Source organism: Astatotilapia calliptera, chromosome 14 (assembly GCF_900246225.1).
Source record: "Astatotilapia calliptera chromosome 14, fAstCal1.2, whole genome shotgun sequence".
Lineage (NCBI taxonomy): Eukaryota > Metazoa > Chordata > Actinopteri > Cichliformes > Cichlidae > Astatotilapia > Astatotilapia calliptera.
The window spans coordinates 27,845,664-27,865,956 of NC_039315.1; the positions used below are offsets into that span (position 1 = coordinate 27,845,664).

Consider the following 20,293-nt stretch of genomic DNA (forward strand, 5'->3'; position numbering starts at 1 on the left):
GAGGGGCGTGACACTGGTCGCACTGTCAGCCGTATCCATAAGAATAATAGTGATCATCACTATCACCACCATCACCAGCACTATGTCCAATCTAGTACCTATCTAGCAGTCTAGCATTATCAGGGACTACAACATCTAGTCCTTTTACTGAATCAGAATTACTACTAACGAGACTAATCCATCGATCCGTCCATCTCTTCTCTCTCGCGTATCCAATTCAGATTATGACACCTCGCAGGTTTGTCGCAGGGCTGCAGATAATCACTGACACTGACTAACCTAACCCCACTAACTGGTTGTCTTCTTGTGGGACGAAGCTGTTGAGAACCCACGCAGACAGGAGAGAATGCAAACTCAATCACAAGGGCCCTGGCCAGATGGTGGATTCAAACCTAGGACATTCTTCCTGTGAGGATAGTAGTAATAATAGTAATAATATTATTATATGAATAGTAAAGATAACCACATTCATTGATGTGATTACATTATCTGATGAGTTTCACAGGCAAGATTGTACAGCAGCTATAAAAGTGTTTGCATCACCATTTCCTTAAATGTTTTTGTTTCACAGGTGCGATGATGAACTGTTGTGGTCTGCTAACATTCGAGAAAGAACCAGGTACTGATAGAAAATAAAGAGACTGTATTCACCAGAACCTCACTTCATTATTAAAATCTTCATGTATGCTTATTTCTTATAACAGTTTCATGTGGCTAAAATGTAACATTTTTCACTAGAATATATGGGCTGTGTTTGTATCACAATTCTGTTTGTCTGTCAGTTCCTCTGAAGAGCATTGAGGTGGAGCTGGAGGTGAGGGACCATGTGGCTACAGTGGTCTCCACTCTGAACTACGAGAACAAGGAGGACAAACCATTAGAGGCTGTTTTTGTCTTCCCTCTGCCTGGAGATGCTGCTGTCTGTCATTTCAGCGCTCAGATTGGACAGACGCAGATTGTAGCTGAGGTGAAGGAGAAACAGAAGGTGAGCTGGACAGTAAATATAACCTGATTATAAGTGAGCTTCAAAATAAACGCAGTGAATGTCACTGACATGCATCACCTGTGCTTCAGGCTCGTGAGGAGTATGATGATGCTCTGAGCTCCGGTCAGCAGGCCTTCCTATTGGAGGAGAGTGATGAGAGTCCAGATATATTCTCTCTGAGTGTGGGCAGTCTGCCTCCAGCAGAGAGCGCCTCCATCAGGTTGGAGTACGTCACTGAGCTGGCTGTGCAGGCTGATGATGGTCTGAGGTTCTGTCTGCCTGCTGTGCTCAACCCTCGATACCAACCTCAGGGTAGGACAACTTCAGAATACTTGGACCAGAAATGCTTCAATGACACTTTTGAAAATGAAAAACCACAACACCAACGAGTCATGGCAGATGGTTGAAACTGGTTCTGTTGGAGGTTTTCTGTTGAAAGTCCGTTTTTCATTCTCACTGTTGCCAAATTATTGCTCATATTGGGTCATGTTGGGGTTTCTCTGTATTATTGAAGCATTTAGAGTATAAAGCACAGGTAACTGTTTTGAGGTTCTTAGTAACGTAAAGGATTTCAGTGTAAGCAGCCTCATTAATTACAGCATATTTTACCCGATGCTGTGTGCAGGTAGTGAAGATGCATTATTCCAGGTGACTTCTGTTCCAGCCTCTCTGGTGCCCTACAGTCTGTCTTTTTCTGCCCGAGTGTCCTCTCCTCGTCCAATCTCTAAAGTAGAGTCCAACTGCTCCCTGGACCCTCTGCAGTACCTCAACACTGATCAAACCCAGGCCACGGTAGGTAGAGTGCTGATGTGTCTGCTGCGTGTGGTTGTTACTTGTTACTGATGAATAAATATGAATGTGTTTGTGGTGTGCAGGTCAAGCTGGCTGCAGGACACAAGTTTGACAGAGATGTTGAACTGCTGATTTATTACAAAGACGCCCACCAGCCCACTGCTGTGGTGGAGGCAGGACAGGCCTCTGCTGAGCTGGGTGAGTAACATTAGTGTTGTTATTAGCTTTTTAGTAAAAAATATCATTATTTTATTCTTCAGCTCAAGAGTTATTGTTGTGATCAGAAATTTACACTTGTTGTGGGTATGAGTGGATTTATTGTCCAGCATAGATCTTTAATGAATTTGGGAAAAAAAAGAATTGTTAAGCTTGCATAAGTTTGAATGTATTTTGGATTTTCTCTAATTCATACATGGTTCAAAGTTTACAGTGGTCTAAAAAAGTGTTTGCCCTCTTCCTGATTTCCCTTTTTAGATCTTTTAGATTGTCACACTTTCAGGTCATCAAACTAATTGAAATATTAGACAAAGACAACAGAAGTAAACAAAAAATATAGTTTCTAAATAAACGTGTTTTATATGAAAGGGAAAAAACCCAAACCTACATTGCCCTGTGTGATAAAGTGATTGACTGACTTTTTAAGGTCATGTCACGGCATCTCAATCAGATTTAGGTCAGGACTTTAACTAAGCCACTCCAAAGTCTTCATTTTTTTTCCTTAAGCCATTCACAGGTGGACTTGCTGTTGTGTTTTGGATCATTGTCCAGTTTGAGGTCACGAACAGATGTCCAGACGTTCTCCTTCAGGATGTTTTAGTAGAATTCATGGTTCCATTTACCACAGTGAGGCTTTGTGTTGTTTTTTGTCAGCAGTGGTTTTCTCCTTGAACTTTCCTGTGAATGCCATTTTAACCTTTTTTTTTTTTTTTTTTTTTTTTTTTTAAATTGTTAAATCATGAACTCTGACCTTATTTGAGATATGAGACAACTGTGAATTCAGGAAGGGGACAAACACTCTTTCATACCACTGTACATACAGCTTAAGTACATACAATCACTAAAATATTTTACTGAGTGGTGCTTAAAGTTCTGCGATTTCTTTAAACTTGACAAAGCCACAAAGTTTCTGGGAGAATGTCCTGTGGATAGATGAGACAAAAATTGAACTTTTTGCCAAGGCACATCAGCTCTATGTTCACCGACGGAAAAATGAAGCGTATCAAGAAGAGAACACTGTCCTAACTGTGAAAGATGGGGGAGGCTCGGTTATGTTCTGGGGCTGCTTTGCTGCCTCTGGCACAGGGTGTCTTGAATCTGTGCAGGGTACAATGATATCTCAAGACTATCAATGGATTCTAGGGAGAAATGTGCTGGCCAGTGTCAGAAAGCTTGGTCTCAGTTGCAGGTCATGGGTCTTACAACAGGACAATGACCCAAAAAACACAGCTAAAAACACCCAGGAATGGCTAAGAAGAAAACATTGGACTATTTTAAAGTGGCCTTCTATGAGCCCTGACCTCAATTGAGCATCTTTGGAAGGAGCTGAAACATGCCGTCTGGAAAAGGCGCCCTTCAAACCAGAAACAACTGGAGCCGTTTGCTGATGAGGAGTGGGCCAAAATACCTGCTGAGAGGTGCAGAAGTCTCACTGACAGTTCCAGGAATCGTTTGATTGCAGTGATTGCCTCAAAAGGTTGTTCAACAAAATCTTAAGTTGTGGGCACCATCATTTTTGTAATTAATTCAGCTGAAGCATGGTTGAAAAGCAATGTCTGACTTTCATTGGTTAGGATTTATAGAATTTTTATTTATTATTACTTTTGTCAGATAAAAGTTATTTCTGTGACCATTGTGAGTTTTTTCTTTCATTGACCAAAGGGTACCAACAATTTTGTTCACGTCTGTAGTTACTCTTTCTCATCAAGTTATTTGTTACGTCACCACTCATTGGCCTGACCAATAATCATAACAATGGGGAAAAAATCAAAGAAAAGTCAGTGAAAATCTAAGGAGGAGAATTTTAGATTTGCATAAATGAAACACCTGCAAATTCTAGGTTCAAACAACTACATGTAAAGTTTTTTTTGGATGTGTCACCACTTTAATAAGTTCGAAGAAAGACCCAAACTCTTAATTTTAAGAAATTGGTTGAGATCTTCAGGAACAAGTATCACTAATTCTCAATTGTAACATAAACTAGGGGTGGGCGATATAAACGATATATGATAGAAACGATATAAATTTGGCCAATGATAGAGATTTTGACTATATTACTCTATCAAGATGGCGCATGTTGATGATGTCATCAAGCTGCGCCTGTTTTGGTCGAAACTATCGCAGCGGCTACAACCATTATCATCTGCAAATTATGCCGGGCGACAGTCATAGCAAAGAGATGAAGCACTTTTTAAATATGGGGAAAGCCAAAAACTGCGCTTCCTCCACTTCCGTAACATTGATTCATTAATGTTGAATTCTCTCGCAGCTGTTCTGTTCCCATGTTGTTGCAGTATATTAATAACTAACCTCGTATTGTGGATGAATAATCTCAGTTGTTCTCCTGACTGACGTTTGACCCGTGTATAGCATCCTGCTATGAGATTGTATTTGTCCCTAACCACCAGAATCTCTCACGTTAACTTTTATCGAGTGGATAAAAAGTTGGCCATCCTCCAGCTTCACTGTGCTAATGTTATGCTAACATAGCTGTGTCTCTAGCAATCACGTAGCACAACATTATATACCAGGTAGTCCAACTTCAGTAACCCTACAAACGCCACTGATGTTTAGTTTTCTGTCTTCATTTATGTTGGAAGTGGTAGCAGAGCTGTACATTTTAATTAGTTTCAAAAATCTCTCAGTCAGAACATGGTGTGTCATGTTTAGGTGGAAACTAGCAAGCTAACTTCCTGCTAACTTTTAACTCCGTTAAATTTAATAACTTCTGTTTTCATGGATGCTTGGATGTTAAACTTAATTGTTACACCCGATAAAACAGCAATGCTGTTGATTTAATTAAAGATGAAAGAATTTAGACCGTTTTTAACTCTTAGTATTCGTTTGACTTTGGGACCTGAAGGGACGGAGTTTTGGACCCAGATTACTCCGCGAAGCTCCTCACTAATGCATAATGCTCTGACAATCCATCAAGCAGTGCTGTTTACCAAAGTTGTATTAAAACTTTTTTTAAACAGATTTCTGCACGCCAAAATCGGTCGAGGTCAGTAAGCACAACCAGAATTCATACATAAGGCACACTCTCGATTTTTGAGAAAATTAAAGGATTTTAAGTGTGCTTTATACTGTAGAAAATACGTAATACAGAAGAAAATAATATATCGTGATATATATTGTTACCGCACAAATTACTGCTTCAAATTATATCGCGATATGAATTTCAGGCCATATCGCCCAGCCCTAACATAAACTTTACATTTCTGGAACAAAAATAAAGCCCCTTACATTTGACTTAAATTTGCAAGAGTGAAGGAGAGGCTTTCAAATATAAGAACAATGTACCAGCTGTCAAGCACTGTGGTGGTAACATCATGCTTAAACTGGTCATATCTGAGCCTGTTTGCATAATTTTGACCATGTGTGAATTAGAAAGTCAAAAATAATGTCACCAAAGATGACTGCATTCTCATTTCACCCTCAAACCCCCCCCCCCCCCCCCCCCCCCCCCCCCGGGAAGTCAAAAGCCAAATGACAATCATTCACATGATAAGTGAATATAAACCACAACTACAAACATGTTGGTGTCATGTGAAGGCTATGTGCAGGCAGGATAGGAGGAATGATGGACCCAAAGGTTCAGACTTTAAAAACAAAGATTTATTACTAAATGACAAAAACAGAAAATTGGCTAAACTGGGAATACAGAAACTAAACTGGCAGGCAGACGGACAGAACACACAGCATGGGATAATTGAGAAGACACAGGGCTTGCATACACAGAGGGGGCAATCAGGGAATGGAAGACAGGAGGGAGAGACACAGCTGGGACAAAACCAGACACATTAACATAAGACACGGACCTTCAAAGTAAAACAGGAAACCCTGACTGAACTTACAGACACAGACTACCAAGCTGACACTGCAACAGTTGGAGTATATAAAAAATTGTAAACTTGACATTTTTCTGTCCTTTCATGTGTTTCAGGTTCTCTGATGGGTGATCCAGTGGTGATGGTGAGTCTGTACCCTGAGTTCACCCAGTCTGTGATGTCTTCAATGGCTTCATGTGGAGAGTTTGTGTTCTTAGTGGATCGATCTGGAAGTATGGACTGTGCTACCAATAACACTGAGCAGCGGGAATCTCGGATCAGCAGTGCCAGGGTATTTATGATGTGGTGTTAGAGTTATAAAACCTTTCCTCTCACACAGTGGCCTCACCATCTTCTCCCTCTTCCCTGAAGGACACTCTGCTGCTCCTGTTGAAGAGCTTACCAATGGGCTGCTATTTCAACATTTACAGTTTTGGGTCCCGATATGAACACATCTTTTCGTGAGTGATTCAGTCCATAAAACTGTGCTTCAATGATGTCACTTGTGTGTAAAGTGTGTAATAAGATATCTGCTCTAGTTACACCAGATAATGCGTTTCTAGAATACTTACAGCTCATTTAGGTAAGCTGCTGTTATGTTATGGTTCTCAAAGGCAGTTTTGAAAGTGTATGAGTGAAACTCATTAAATTACAATGTAGAATTTGGCAGTGCTAAACAGCCATCAATCACTTATTGTCAAGGTTTGCTGTGTGGCAGGTAGTGGTTGGACCCAAACGCAGGACTCTAAGATTGAGTATTTAACTTGAAGGCAGCAGCTTTTATTCGCTGGCAAAAGCAAACTGAGAAACACAATATATGAGCACTAGAAATAAAACAAAAACTCAAACTAGGAAGAATGACCTAAACTGGGAGTGCACGACATAACAAACATGACACGCAGCTAATGCGGAGGAAACGACAACTAACAGAGAAAAATACAGGGCTTATATACACCGGGGAGTAACGAGGGAACGGGAAAACGGGAGGGAAGCACAGCTGGGGCTATTCCGACATAACAAGGCACAGGAAGCAAAGCAGGATACACTGACATGGAGCATGGAGACAAGGTGATTAGACATGCGACCTGGGACTAGGACAGGCACAGAGAAAACACGGGGGCAGAGACTAAACACAGACCGAGAAACGTACAAAGGGAGGAAGAACTAAGATCACTAAGCACAAACGAAAGATAACCGAAACCAGGAATAACAATCAAAGAATATTAAACCAAGAACTGAAACACAAACACTGGGTCAGAGAGCCAGTACTGTGACACTTATGTGTATCTCATGGCAGTAAGAGTGTGGAGTACAGCCAGAAGACCATGGAGGAGGCTCTGAAGAAAGTTAAGGAGATGGAGGCTGATCTTGGAGGAACAGAGATCCTGGAGCCCCTCAAACATATTTACAGCCAACCCTGCATTCAAAATCAGCCCAGACAGGTAACACACACACACACACACACACACACACACACACACACACACACACACACAGTGTATGAGTTTATATTAATTAACTGATAGGTAAATTAAATAACACTGATTATGTATTCACCATGATATCTGCAGCCATTGTTGGGTGTTCCTGGTCTGCATTTGTGGGACAAACAAGTCCGATCCACAGAGGCGCAACCTTCCAACTTACAGGACTTAAAGGATCTTAAAGATATCACGTCACCTTCATGGATCTAGTGCACCCAATGCCTTGATGGGTCAGGGCTATTTTGGTAGCAAAAGAGGGACCAGCACAACATTAGGCACGTGGTCATAATGTCATGTCTGACTGGTTTAATAGTTTAATTATTTATATAGCACATTTAATTACAACAGGAGCGTTGACCAAAGTGCTGTACAAGAATACAACATACATAATAAAACAACTTAGAGTATTAAAAGCAAACACTAAATATGAATTAACAAACAACTCTCATGCTGTATTAAAAGCCAGTAAATAAAAATGCGTTTTAAGATAAAATTTAAAAAGATTGACAGTATGAGCCTGTCTGATGTGTAGGGGTAAATTATTCCACAGCTTAGGCGCTACGACTGCAAATGCTCGATCACCTCTATGAACCAGCCTCGACCTTGGTACAGCTAAAAGCAAAAGATCACTTGATCTAAGAGATCTAAGGGTGGTATAAGTCTGCAAGAGGTCAGACAAATACCCGGGAGCCTGTCCATTCAGGGCTTTGTAAGTCAGCAATAATATTTTAAAATTAATTCTGAAGCGGACAGGGAGCCAATGAAGGGAGGCAAGTACCGGGGGAAATGTGTTCACATCTTTTAGTGCGTGTCAGAAGACGAGCTGCAGCATTCTGGAACAACTGCAGCCTTGCCAGGCAGGTCTGGCTGACTCCAGCATATAAGGAGTTACAATAGTCCAGCTGGGATATAATAAAAGCATGAATCGCTCGTTCAAAGTTTTTAAAAGATAAAAATGATCTCACCTTAGATAAAAGCCTCAGTTTGAAGAAAGACCGCTGTACGACTGAGCTAATTTGTTTTTCAAAGGTGAAATTGCTGTCAAATATAACCCCCAAATTTTTGGCATGTGATTTGGCAAAAGGCTCAAGACTGTGCAGGTTAAAATTAGAAGTGTTGGGATTGCCGCTTGGTCCAAAAATTATCACTTCGGTTTTGTTCTCATTGAAGTTAAGGAAATTTGAGGCCATCCAGGATTTAACTTCACCGAGACACTGAAGTAAGGGTTCTAGTGAGGCAGGACTGTTTCCCTTCAAATGAAGATAGATCTGAGTATCATCGGCATATGAATGAAAACAAATGTTGTATTTTCTAAAAATTAGACCTAAAGGCAGCATATAAATGGAGAACAATATTGGCCCCAGTATAGATCCCTGGGGAACACCACAAGTAAGGGGAGCTGAGGAAGAGATAAAATCACCAAAGCTCACAGAGAAGGTCCTGTCAGACAGGTATGACCTGAACCACTCTAATGGGGTGCCCTTTACGCCACAATGCTCCAACCGTGAGATTAAAATGCTGTGGTCAACAGTATCGAAGGCAGCGGTCAGATCTAAAAGCAGAAGCACAGCTGAGTCACCTGAGTCAGTGGCTAATAAAAGATCATTAAGAACTTTTAAAAGTGCAGTTTCTGTGCTATGAAGAGTTTTAAAACCAGACTGAAACCTCTCAAGAACATTGTGTCCATTTAGAAAAGATTGCAGCTGAACAAACACAATCTTTTCCAAAATTTTCGACAGGAAGGGGAGCTTTGAAATAGGCCTGAAGTTAGTGAGGACGGAGGAGTCAAGATTAGGTTTTTTAAGTACAGGCTGTACAACAGCATGTTTAAAACAGGCTGGCACAACACCTGAGCTAAGGCTGCTATTAAAAATAGCTAAAATGTCAGAACTGACAACTTTAAAAATCTTTTTTAGAAGATGTGTTGGAATAATGTCATTTGGACACGATGATGTCTTTGTGCCACTACATACTTCCTCCACCTGATCAAGACACACAGGCTCAAACTGATCAAAAACAGCAGAGCAGGTGAATATTTGAGACACGTCATGTGAAGGCAGGGCGATCATAGATCGAAGCTGTTTTATCTTATTGATAAAAAACTTCAAAAACCTTTCACAGGTGTCTGAGGAACTATTAATACAAGAAGCTGGGGAAATATTCAGGGCAGAGTCAATAATTGATAAAAGAACCCAAGAATTATTGGAGCTATTCTCAATAACATTAGAAAGAAACCTTGACTTTTCTGCTTTAACAATGTCCTGATACCTGTACAGACTGTCTCTCAACATGAGAAAGGACACCTGCAGCCCATCTTTTTTCCACTTACGTTCAGCCTTCCTACACTCTCGTCTGGCTGAACGAGTGGCCTTATTTATCCATGGGTCTGGTCGTGGTTTCGAGTTTATATTTTTAAAAGGAGCGACCTCATCAAGGACAGTTTTGCATTTATCATAAAAATTAATTGTCATTTCCTCGGTACCAAAGCCAAGGGGAGATGTTAAAACCTTTTTAAAAGCAATAGAAAATTGTTCTGTTGCAGATGGGTTAAAAACACGACAACGACGTGTTGAAATAAGAGGTGTAAAATGACGGAGAGATAAAAGTATGTCAAACACAATAGGGCAGTGATCAGAAAAAACAGCATCACATATTTCCATGTTTCGGACCGGTAACCCTAAAGACAGCACAAGATCCAATGTATGACCCTGTTTCTGGGTTGGCCCAGACACAAGTTGAGCAAGACTGAAGAAGTCTATCAAGCTTAAAAAGTCTCTGGCCAGCGAATTGGAGCGACAACACACATGAATATTAAAATCTCCAATGATTAAGATTCGATCGTAGCTTGGCACAGTTCCAGCTAAGAAGTTTGAAAAGTCTTGGATAAAATCCTTGTGGTATTTTGGAGGTCTGTATACAATTCAATTCAAACGCCAGAAGTTCAAAACTAGAATATGAGTCAGTTAAGAGTTGTTTGCAAGAGAGCTTCTTCCTAAAAACAGCTGCCACTCCACCACCACGCCCAGTCATCCTCGGCACATTAAGATACTCACAATCATGCGGTAAAAGTTCAGTAAAACAACTGGACTCACCGACTCTCTGCCAAGTTTCCGTTAAAAGCATTAGATCCAGTTCCCGATCGGTAAAAAAGTCCTATGTGTATATGTGTTACTTTTAGCTTGTGTAATTTGGCCTTTCATGTAAACTCTCCTCTCTAGCTGTTTGTCTTTACTGATGGAGAGGTGGGGAACACCAAAGAAGTGATCGATCTGGTGAAGAAGAACTCAGGCTCCCACAGGTGAAACAGCAAAAATGATGATGACATGTGCTGCGTACCAAACCTGTGTGTCTTAAAAACAGCTGTTGTGTTGCAGGTGTTTCTCTTTTGGGATTGGGGAAGGGGCCAGCTCTGCTCTCATTAATGGGATGGCCAAGGAAGGAGGAGGTCACGCTCAGTTTATCACAGGGACTGACAGGATGCAACCAAAAGTAAGACAATAAGTCATAATAACAATTATTAAAAGGCAATATGTTGTTATTAGAGATGGACCAATCCGATATTACGTATCGGTATCGGTCCGATACCGACCTAAATTACAGGATCGGATATCGGAGAGAAATAAAAAATGTAATCCGATCCGAAGTATCAGAAAATCACCTCATAAAACGCGCTACTTGGTGTAACCCAGCTCGGCGCATTGGAGCAGTATGTGTCACGTGATAGAGCGGCTATTTTTCTGCGAGACCTGTCGGCGGTCTGTTGGAGCCTCGCTACATGCTTCCTAACCGCGGCATTTCATCTCGGCGAAAACTATCCCAGAGAAGTAAAGCAAGTGTGTAAGTTCATCCCTGAATGTTTGCATAGTATTTTCACGTTAAACTTAACAACTGATATATTGAGCCACAGCTGGACTGGTTCCATATTGAGGTGAAAAGGAAGCGATTTGTCCCGTACTTCAGCTAGAATTAAAAAAATAGACACAAAGCTGGAGTTATTCTGTCTTTGCTGCGCAGTTGTATCTACTTCTCTCATTCACTCCCCCTCCCTCTCCTGTTATTACTTCAAACATGAAACTGATCAATGATCAGCTGATCGGCTTTTCTACCGCAAGTCCTGTCTTTCTTGTTAGTTTATTGCCCACTTTGCGTTAGAAAGAGGAGACCAGCGGATAAACAACAGCAGCTCGTTTAAGCTTGATCAGCTGTTGTTAGAATGTATTTAATATTACTTTCTAGTATCAGCTGACGTTTGCTGGAGCCACAGCTGTAAAAGCTGCTGGTCATGATATCGGTTTGGATATCTGGTGAGAGGGAAACATGAAGATGAAACCAGGAGATGTCCTTACTGAATCATCAGAGCTGAACAGGTGATGGAGAAACAGGTTTACCTTTTAGGTGACATGAATGAGTTGAAGGGAAGGGAAGGGGGGCACAAAGAAATATTTTTATTTGTTATGTCATTTAAAAACTTTGAATGAATAATTATCTGAATCTTACAACAAAAGTAGTCATCTGAATAAATGTATAGAAATCCATCATTGTATATAGTAACTATTAAGTCTAATATACACCCCAGTAAGCTATACTGCTTTTTTCTTTGGGAAGGTACCATCTGTGCAGTCTGCAATTCTGTTGAAGAAAGATGTTGAATCTATTTAATTATTGTAGAAAAATAATTGATTTCTGTGCATTTGTTTTACACTTGCATTAAATTAAAGTTGATTACATCGATTAAGGGCAGGGGGTGGTTCCCTAATATTTTTTGCTGGGAGTTGGCAACCCTATTAGTTAGGTAGGTAAGTACTCTTTAAAATACCAGAATAGGAAGGATGGAGTAGGTTTAAGTTTATTAGATCAGTATTGCTGAACTATAAAATGTTTCGGTGGAGTGTATTTTTGCATACAGGTATAACAGAATAGCTTCAGTCTCTTGTTTTTTAAAACTTGAGTATGAACTTATACAAAATGCAGCAAGATATTTATAAAAAAAACTGTTTTATTGATTACAAAATATGCTATATCGGATTCATATCAGTATCGGCAGATATCCTAATTTATGATATTGGAATCGGTATCGGACATTAAAAAGTGGTATCGTGCCATCTCTAGATGTTATTATTTGGACAGAAGACATAATTTCAAATAAACATAAATGCATAATTGTTTTCTAATTCTTGTTGTTGTCAGGTGATGCAGTCGCTGCGATTTGCTCTGCAGCCAGCTGTGGTCGACATCTCAGTCACATGGGATTTACCAAAGGAAGTGTCTGTCACTGTCCTCTCTCCACCGATCACAACACTTTTCCAGGGTCAGAGGTCACTGATTTATGCCCAGCTCACTGGACAGGTAGGAGCAGCAGCCTCTCATGTTGTTTTGATGACAGTAATTATCGTGACTTCTAACACTGTAATTCTGTGTCAGAGTGCAGAGGCAGCAGAGGGCTGTGTGACGCTGAAGTACAGCCTGGCAGGTCATCCCTCTGAGAACCAGCTGCACTTCAGTCTCAGACCTGCAGTGGACGCTGGGTACAACATGTTTAATGTAGAGCACAGTGCTCTGTGGGTCATGACCATGAATTGAAACTAAATGCAGCAGGGGTGTGTGGTTGGTAGGATGGAGAGGTGGAGCAGAATGGTTTCAGGTGCTGTGCCACTTGTGAAGAGCAGCACAGCTCTCTCTCCTCATGTAGTTGGTGCATGGCTGAAGGCGAGAGTTCAGGGTGTCACAAACTACTGGTTTTCTGATTGTCATGAGCTAACATCATCAAAGCTAAAGCAAAAAAGGCTTGAAATATTTACTCAGAACTTTTTCAAGATATCTTTATGGTTATAGATGTTCTAGCATATGCTCCAATGGAACCACTGTTTTGGGGGGAGATTTTAGTAAACACCCTTTGACTGAGTGAATAACTTCCAGTATCCAACAAGATGAGAACAAATGTAAACATACGGCACTATCAGAGGAGCTAATTGTTTTTTTTGTCAGATCACTGTATGATTCACTTGGTCCCCACTTGTCCATACAGAAAGATAACCTGAGTTGTTCCAGTCTGGACTAAACTGCAACTGAGGGACTGCTTTGACTGCATCAGATGCTGCCTTTTTACATGTTCCTCACTGTGTGACCCCGAAGAGGACACAGTGGTGTTAAAAACAGTAAAATGACTGGTAAACTAATATACTATAATAACACAGTATTAACAATGACAAGCATTCTGTGTGTTTTCCTTCTTGTCTGCAGACTAACAGTCCACAGGTTGGGTGCTCGGACTCTGATTCGTTCCCTGGAGATGGAGGAGAGAGAGCACAGAGGACAGCAAGGTGGAGGAGTGAAGGAGAAGGTGGTGCAGCTCAGTGTCCAATCAGGAGTGAGCAGTTCTTTCACTGCCTTCATTGCTGTCAACAAAGACAACGGAGAGGCGATCCAAGGACCTCTTGTCCAGAGAAATATTCCAACAGCCCGTGAGGTTTTTTTCATTGTCAGGGATTCTAACTAGGGATGCACCGATACCACTTTTTTGGAAACGAGTACGAGTACTTGCATTTCAGTACTCGCCGATACCGAGTACTTAATAAAAACATGATTTAAATTTGCAGGTAACAGCTTTAGTCCTATAATTTAACAAAAAACAAACAAACAAGGGACTAGTTTGGAATTAAGAACATTTATTTAAAATGAAAAGCATGTTGTATGCAACATATTACAGAATAAATAATTATAAAACAAAATTTAATTTTAAATTTGTTCGTCTGTTTCTCTGTTTAGAAGTCTCACTAGCACAGTCACAGCTGGGATGACATCAGAGGCTAGTGCGTCGTAGCTGCTCACTTTTTTAGTTAGTTCCTCAAAGGGGGCGAGGATGGCAACAGTCATCTCCATAAGAGCCCATTGGTGAGCGGTGAGATAGTCAGGGAGTTCGTGCACTCGCTTTTGCTCAATGAGGGACTGGAGCATGTAATACGTGCTGTTCCAGCGCGTCTGTACGTCCTGCTACAGTCTCTTTATTGGCTGGTTGAGCTGTCCCTGAATGTCCTCGAGGCGGGAGTAGGCTAAGGCGGAATGTTTAAAATGCCCAGCTATTTTCCGTCCCACTGCTATAGCATCAGCTATGCTCCTCTGTGCTAATAAGTGGGGTAAATAAGCGTGGGTAAACTCTTTGTACTCGTTGTTGTGTTGGGATTTTAGCTGCTTGATTAAATTGCTTGTGTTAAATGCGCTACCTTTAGAGCCTCCTCTGGACAATTTCGCTGAGCACAATTTGCAGTCCGCCTATGTTTTCGCGTCTTCGTTCACTTTGAAATAGTTCCACACAGCTGATATGTCTCGCCTCGCTTTCTCCCCGCTCTGAGCTGCAGCCGGGGCCTGGGGTCGGGCACTCGGGGCCTGGGGTCGGGCACTCGGGGCCTGTGATTAACCCCTTACATGCCGCTCAAACATAGCCAGGTCTCAGACCGTGGTATCGGTCCTCGGTATCGGGGGTCTTTTAACAAGTACGAGTACTTTAGAAAATGTGGTATCGAGATCGGTATCGGTGCATCCCTAATTCTAACAGCTAGCCCTTTTTACTGAATCAGAATAACAATGAGAAACCCCGTCCAGTTTATTTTGTTAAAAAGCAAAACTAAAACTGTCACCAACATCTGAAGCTAAAAATAGCTGAGCATCAACGAAAGGAATACTATTATGATGCTATGAGGAGAATATGAGAGTTAGTCCAAGGAACACCAAAGCGCAACTTATTGGTGAACAAGTTTAATGAAGCAGTAGATGCCTATGGGCTACTGTGTTCTCCACAGAGCATTAGAAAGTAAAAAGCTGAATGGAAGTACAACACACATCTGCCGGTCTATGATATCGCGTCTTTTTCATCCTATATAGTGGCAATGGATTGCTTTTTATCATCAGCAACATATGGAACATGTAAGTACAAACCTGAATGAATGTCAGTGGAAACTATTTTTTGCATGGAGGCATGCTTGTGTCTCTGAGATTTAATAAATTTATATTGTACATATAGGTGAGTGTGAATGACATCACCACAATGGTAATGTAAAGTGCAGAGAGACACAAAAGGGCAGTGTGTTTTATAAAAAATCAGCAATCTTTTTTAAATTAGGTTTTTATTATTTTGAATTTTATTAAAAAGATCTTGATGCATGCTTAGTCATCCAGATAAAGAAATCCCAGAAAGCTCATTGACCTCATACCGCAGGTGATACCCAGCAGAAGCTACGCAAAGTCTGTAGGGTTCAAAGAAGACACATAAACATGGTGTACCTTTTAAGACCCACTATCTGTATGATCAAGTCAGCCTCATAGTTTCTGGCTTTGGTCTTCAACAAATTGTTAGTCAGCCCTAAACACCACAGCCACACCACATCCAGAACTCCTTGGATTTTGTTTAAGGTGAAAGATGTCATTATGGATTCGCATACAAGTGTCAGTACTACAGGAAGAAACATGGGTTCCCCACTTTCACCCACTGCAGCCCATTTTTATCTTGAGGAAGTGTAAAAGAAGTGTCTGTCATTCTACCCTGGAACACCACTGGGCCATTGGTATAGGTGTGTGGGTGACACCTGGCTGAAAATCAAATCTTGGGGCAGCTAGCCTTAGACTGAGATTTCCATCTGTAAAGACTGGGACCCAACAGACTGTTACTGGGACCACTTTCAGGAGTGAAGTTGCACACATGGTTTTTACAGTTCGGCACCCCGTCCACCAACTTTCCAGTTGGCTTCTCTGGTCTCCGGCTTCACTATAAAAAGGAAAAGCCTCGTTAGGACAATCATCACCACCTGTCCCTCCAGCCTTCCTGGCACCGCCGCCTTGAGCTCACTGCCCCACCCCTCCCCTGCAGCTGCAGCTGAGCCACAGGCCACACCTCTGCCACACCATCAGTAATGGGGGACTTTTAAAAATGGATGTGTACCATAACCCATCGCATATGGATCAGTATTTATTTAGGCAGATGAAGAAGAGAGTGCTGACAAATGATGACAAAAAAGTGCCAGGATTATTCTACATAGTTAAAGATCATATAAAGCACTCAAAATTAATATTATAGATGGAAAAGTATAAACAGACATGCATGGTGAACAACATTGATTCTGTTTCTGCCGACCATCTTGGATGTGTTAAAGGGTTCATTCACAAAGTTCAGGTTAACAATGAAGTAAAACTGAGGCATCTGCTACTCAGCATATGCAAAGAGGTGTCAGCTGAACTGAAACATCTGCTCCAAGCAGGCATTATTGTACCAGTGGACACATCTGAATGGCTGAGTCCTCTAATCTTGGCAAGAAAACATAAGGGCGACTTGAGACTTTGCGTGGATCTGGGGGAACCTAATAAAAGCGTAATAATGGACCCATTAAAGAAGAACACAATGAACATTTGCATGCTTTTCTCAGGCCTCTGAAGGATGTTGGTCCGCAGATCTATTCCAGTAAAAGTTCATTCGGGCAGACGCATATTCCATTCCTGGGACGTCATTTCAAAGAAGGGCTTGTGTCCTCACCCAGTCCACCTGACTGCCATCTCTGAAGCTCCTGCACCAAAGGACATGGCTGCACTTTGCTCCTTCCTAGGTCGTGGTTCAGCAAATTTTTGCCGAACAGCACAAGAGTAGTTGATCCACTTGAGAGCTTATTTGAACAAACTAGAATGAACCAATGCAGCATATGAAAGCTTCATTAAGCTGAAAGCAATGCTCCTCTTGGACCTCTTGTACAGAGAAATCTTCCAACACCCTGTGAGGTTTTTATTTATTTATTTATTTTAAGCAAACACTAAAAGTGTCACCCACAGCTCTGAAGATAAAGATCGCTGATCATAAATAAAAGGAATATTATCATGATTAGGACAACATCAGAGATGGTTCAAAGCACATTTCTAATGCATATGTCAGTAGCATTAGAAAGTTAAAAAGATCAATGGTAGTACAAGATACATCTATGCATGTCTATAGTGCAGAGCTGCACCGCAAAAGTCTGTTGCCAGGGCAACTCTATAAATTCTAACCTGTCCTGAACTCATACTTTATCTCCTTTTTTCATCTTACAGCTTCATTAGTTTGCTGTTCAGAATCCTATGTTACATATAAACTGTGTGTGTGCATGGAGGTGTGCTTGTGTCCCTGAGATTTAACACATTTAAACATCTACCTGAGTGTGAGTGAAATCAGCACAATGAAAATGCTAAGAGTAAAAAAGTATAAGAGTGTACTGTGTTATACTATTACAGTCAGCAGGTTTTTGTTTTATTTTGCATATAATTTTTTTGATATAGTGAAGAGCAGAATATACTAGAGTCAGCTCAATGGATCCTAAAGTATGACTCCTTAAAAGGGACGGCAGTTAAACAAAACGTGACATTTACTACTAAACACATGATTCAAGGAATCAAAATAAACTGAGGGGAAAAAAAATTAAATACTGTTGAACAATAGAACTAGGTAATCTGACAAATCTGACCCCAAAAAAGTGTAATGAGCAAGTGGTGTAAATACTGCAGTGACTAATTAGAGATGAGAGAACTGTGAAAGGGAAAAAGTCTTGAAATGACACGGACTGAAAAGAGGAAGCTCTAAAACCCAATTGTAATATTTGCCTTTGTGTTATATCACCAAAATAACATCAACTTAGTGCTGTTATACTTCAAATACCAGAAAAATCTGACTTTCTTTTTTTTTTTGGCTTGACTTCATTGTAGGCAAAATGAAGAAGAGTGCTCCATTGCCCATAAGTAAGTAAAATTTGAATGACAAATCAACACACACACATACACAGCTATGCAAATGAAGGCACAGAAAGAAAATATTTCTCTTTTAACTTGAAGTTTTATATATTAAATATTGTATGTAGTGTAGCTGCAGTACTTGCCTTGGTAGACAGGATGTATGCTACATCAGTAAATGAAGAAAATCAGGTTCGTACAACATTTTGCAACATTTATAATTTAATTGAACATATTTACATTTATATTTTTGTTATGACTTTTGAGGCACAACATAATATCAGAATCCAGTATTTTAGATTATTTATTGTATACTACGAGTGTGCAACAAAAAGTGGGAGTAGAAGAAAAATTTGTATTATGTGTCAAAACTTTGATTACACTTATTCATAGAAGGATTTGACTGTGTTTACTACTTCCTACATTTACAACATTCAGGACTTCAGAGCTATAAAATAACACAAATAAGATTATGATATGTCAAAAGTCCAAATAACTGAAATTGTGTTTTACATTTTATGTAAACTATTTTGCTTTTATTAGTTGGGGACATTATTTCCACTTGCCTTCTTAATGTATTTGGGAATATAATTTCTGAATGAGTTACAGGTCCTCGCAGGATGTAAAAACTAGACTGCTAAGATAAACCTAAAATACTGTTTGTAATATTTGTGTTGTATTTACACTCAACAAAAATATAAACGCAACACCTTTGTTACTGCTCCCATTCCCCATGGGATGGACGTAGAGACCTAAAATTCATTCCAGATACACAATATAACCATCCCTCCCAAACAGTGGTCACAAATCAGTCCAAATGTGTGGTAGTGGGCACATCTGCCATATTGAGATAATCCATCCCACCTCACAGGTGTGCCACATCAGGATGCTGATCTGACATCATGAGTAGTGCACAGGTGTACCTCAGACTGCCCACAACAAAAGGCCACCCTGGAATGTGCAGTTTTGTCTCACAGCAAAATGCCACAGATGCCACAAGCAATGAGGGAGCGTGCAATTGGCATGCTGACAGCAGGAATGTCAACCAGATCTGTCGCCCGTGCATTGAATGTTCATTTCTCAACCATAAGCCGTCTCCACAGGCGTTTCAGAGAATATGGCAGCACATCCAACCGGCCTCACAACCGCAGACCTCGTGTAACCACACCAGCCCAGGACCTCCACATCCAGCAGGTTCACCTCCAAGATCGTCTGAGACCAGCCACCCAGACAGCTGCTGGAACAATTGGTTTGCACAACCAAACAATTTCTGCACAAACTGTCAGAAACCGTCTCAGGGACGCTCAACTGCATGCCCGTCGTCCTCATCGGGGTCTTGACCTGACTCCAGCTCGTCGCCGTAACAGACTTGTGTGGGCAAATGCTCACATTCGATGGCGTCTGGCACGTTGGAGAGGTGTGCGCTTCACGGATGAATCATGGTTCACATTGTTCAGGGCAGATGGCAGCTGAGAATGTCCCAGTTCTTGCATGGCCAGCATACTCACCGGACATGTCACCCATTGAGCATGTTCGGGATGTGCTTGACCGGCGTATACGACAGCGTGTACCAGTTCCCACGAATATCCAACAACCTCGCACAGCCATTGAAGTGGAGTGGACCAACATTCCACAGGCCACAATTGACAATCTGATGGACTCCATGCGACGATGTGTTGCACTGCATGAGGCAAATGGTGGTCACACCAGATACTGACCGGTTCTGGGTCCCCAGACCCCCAATAGCGCAAAAAACTGCACATTCCAGGGTGGCCTTTTGTTGTGGGCAGTCTGAGGTACACCTGTGCACTACTCATGATGTCAGATCAGCATCCTGATGTGGCACACCTGTGAGGTGGGATGGATTACCTCAATATAGCAGATGTGCCCACTACCACACATTTGTACTGATTTGTGACCACTGTTTGGGAGGGATGGTTATATTGTGTATCTGGAATGAATTTTAGGTCTCTACGTCCATCCCATGGGGAATGGGAGCAGTAACAAAGGTGTTGCGTTTATATTTTTGTTGAGTGTATATATCACCACAGTAATATTAAAAATCTGTACTTTTGTTGTTATTTTAGCAAATACTTGTTAAATGTTTTAACCCTAATTTATTTTTTTTAACTCTTGACTTCACAGTTGGTACCTTCCAGAAGTTTAGTCGGTGGGGTAAGTATAAGTAAAAGCTGGATGGCAGAACAGCACATATGTTTAAAAATAAATGTAAACAAACCAACACATTT

General features: G+C 41.0%; 1 pseudogene; it reads left to right on the plus strand.

Moving 5' to 3' along the window:
- Positions 1–20,293, plus strand: part of LOC113035904 (von Willebrand factor A domain-containing protein 5A-like) — a 31,072-nt pseudogene that overhangs the window by 353 nt on the left and 10,426 nt on the right.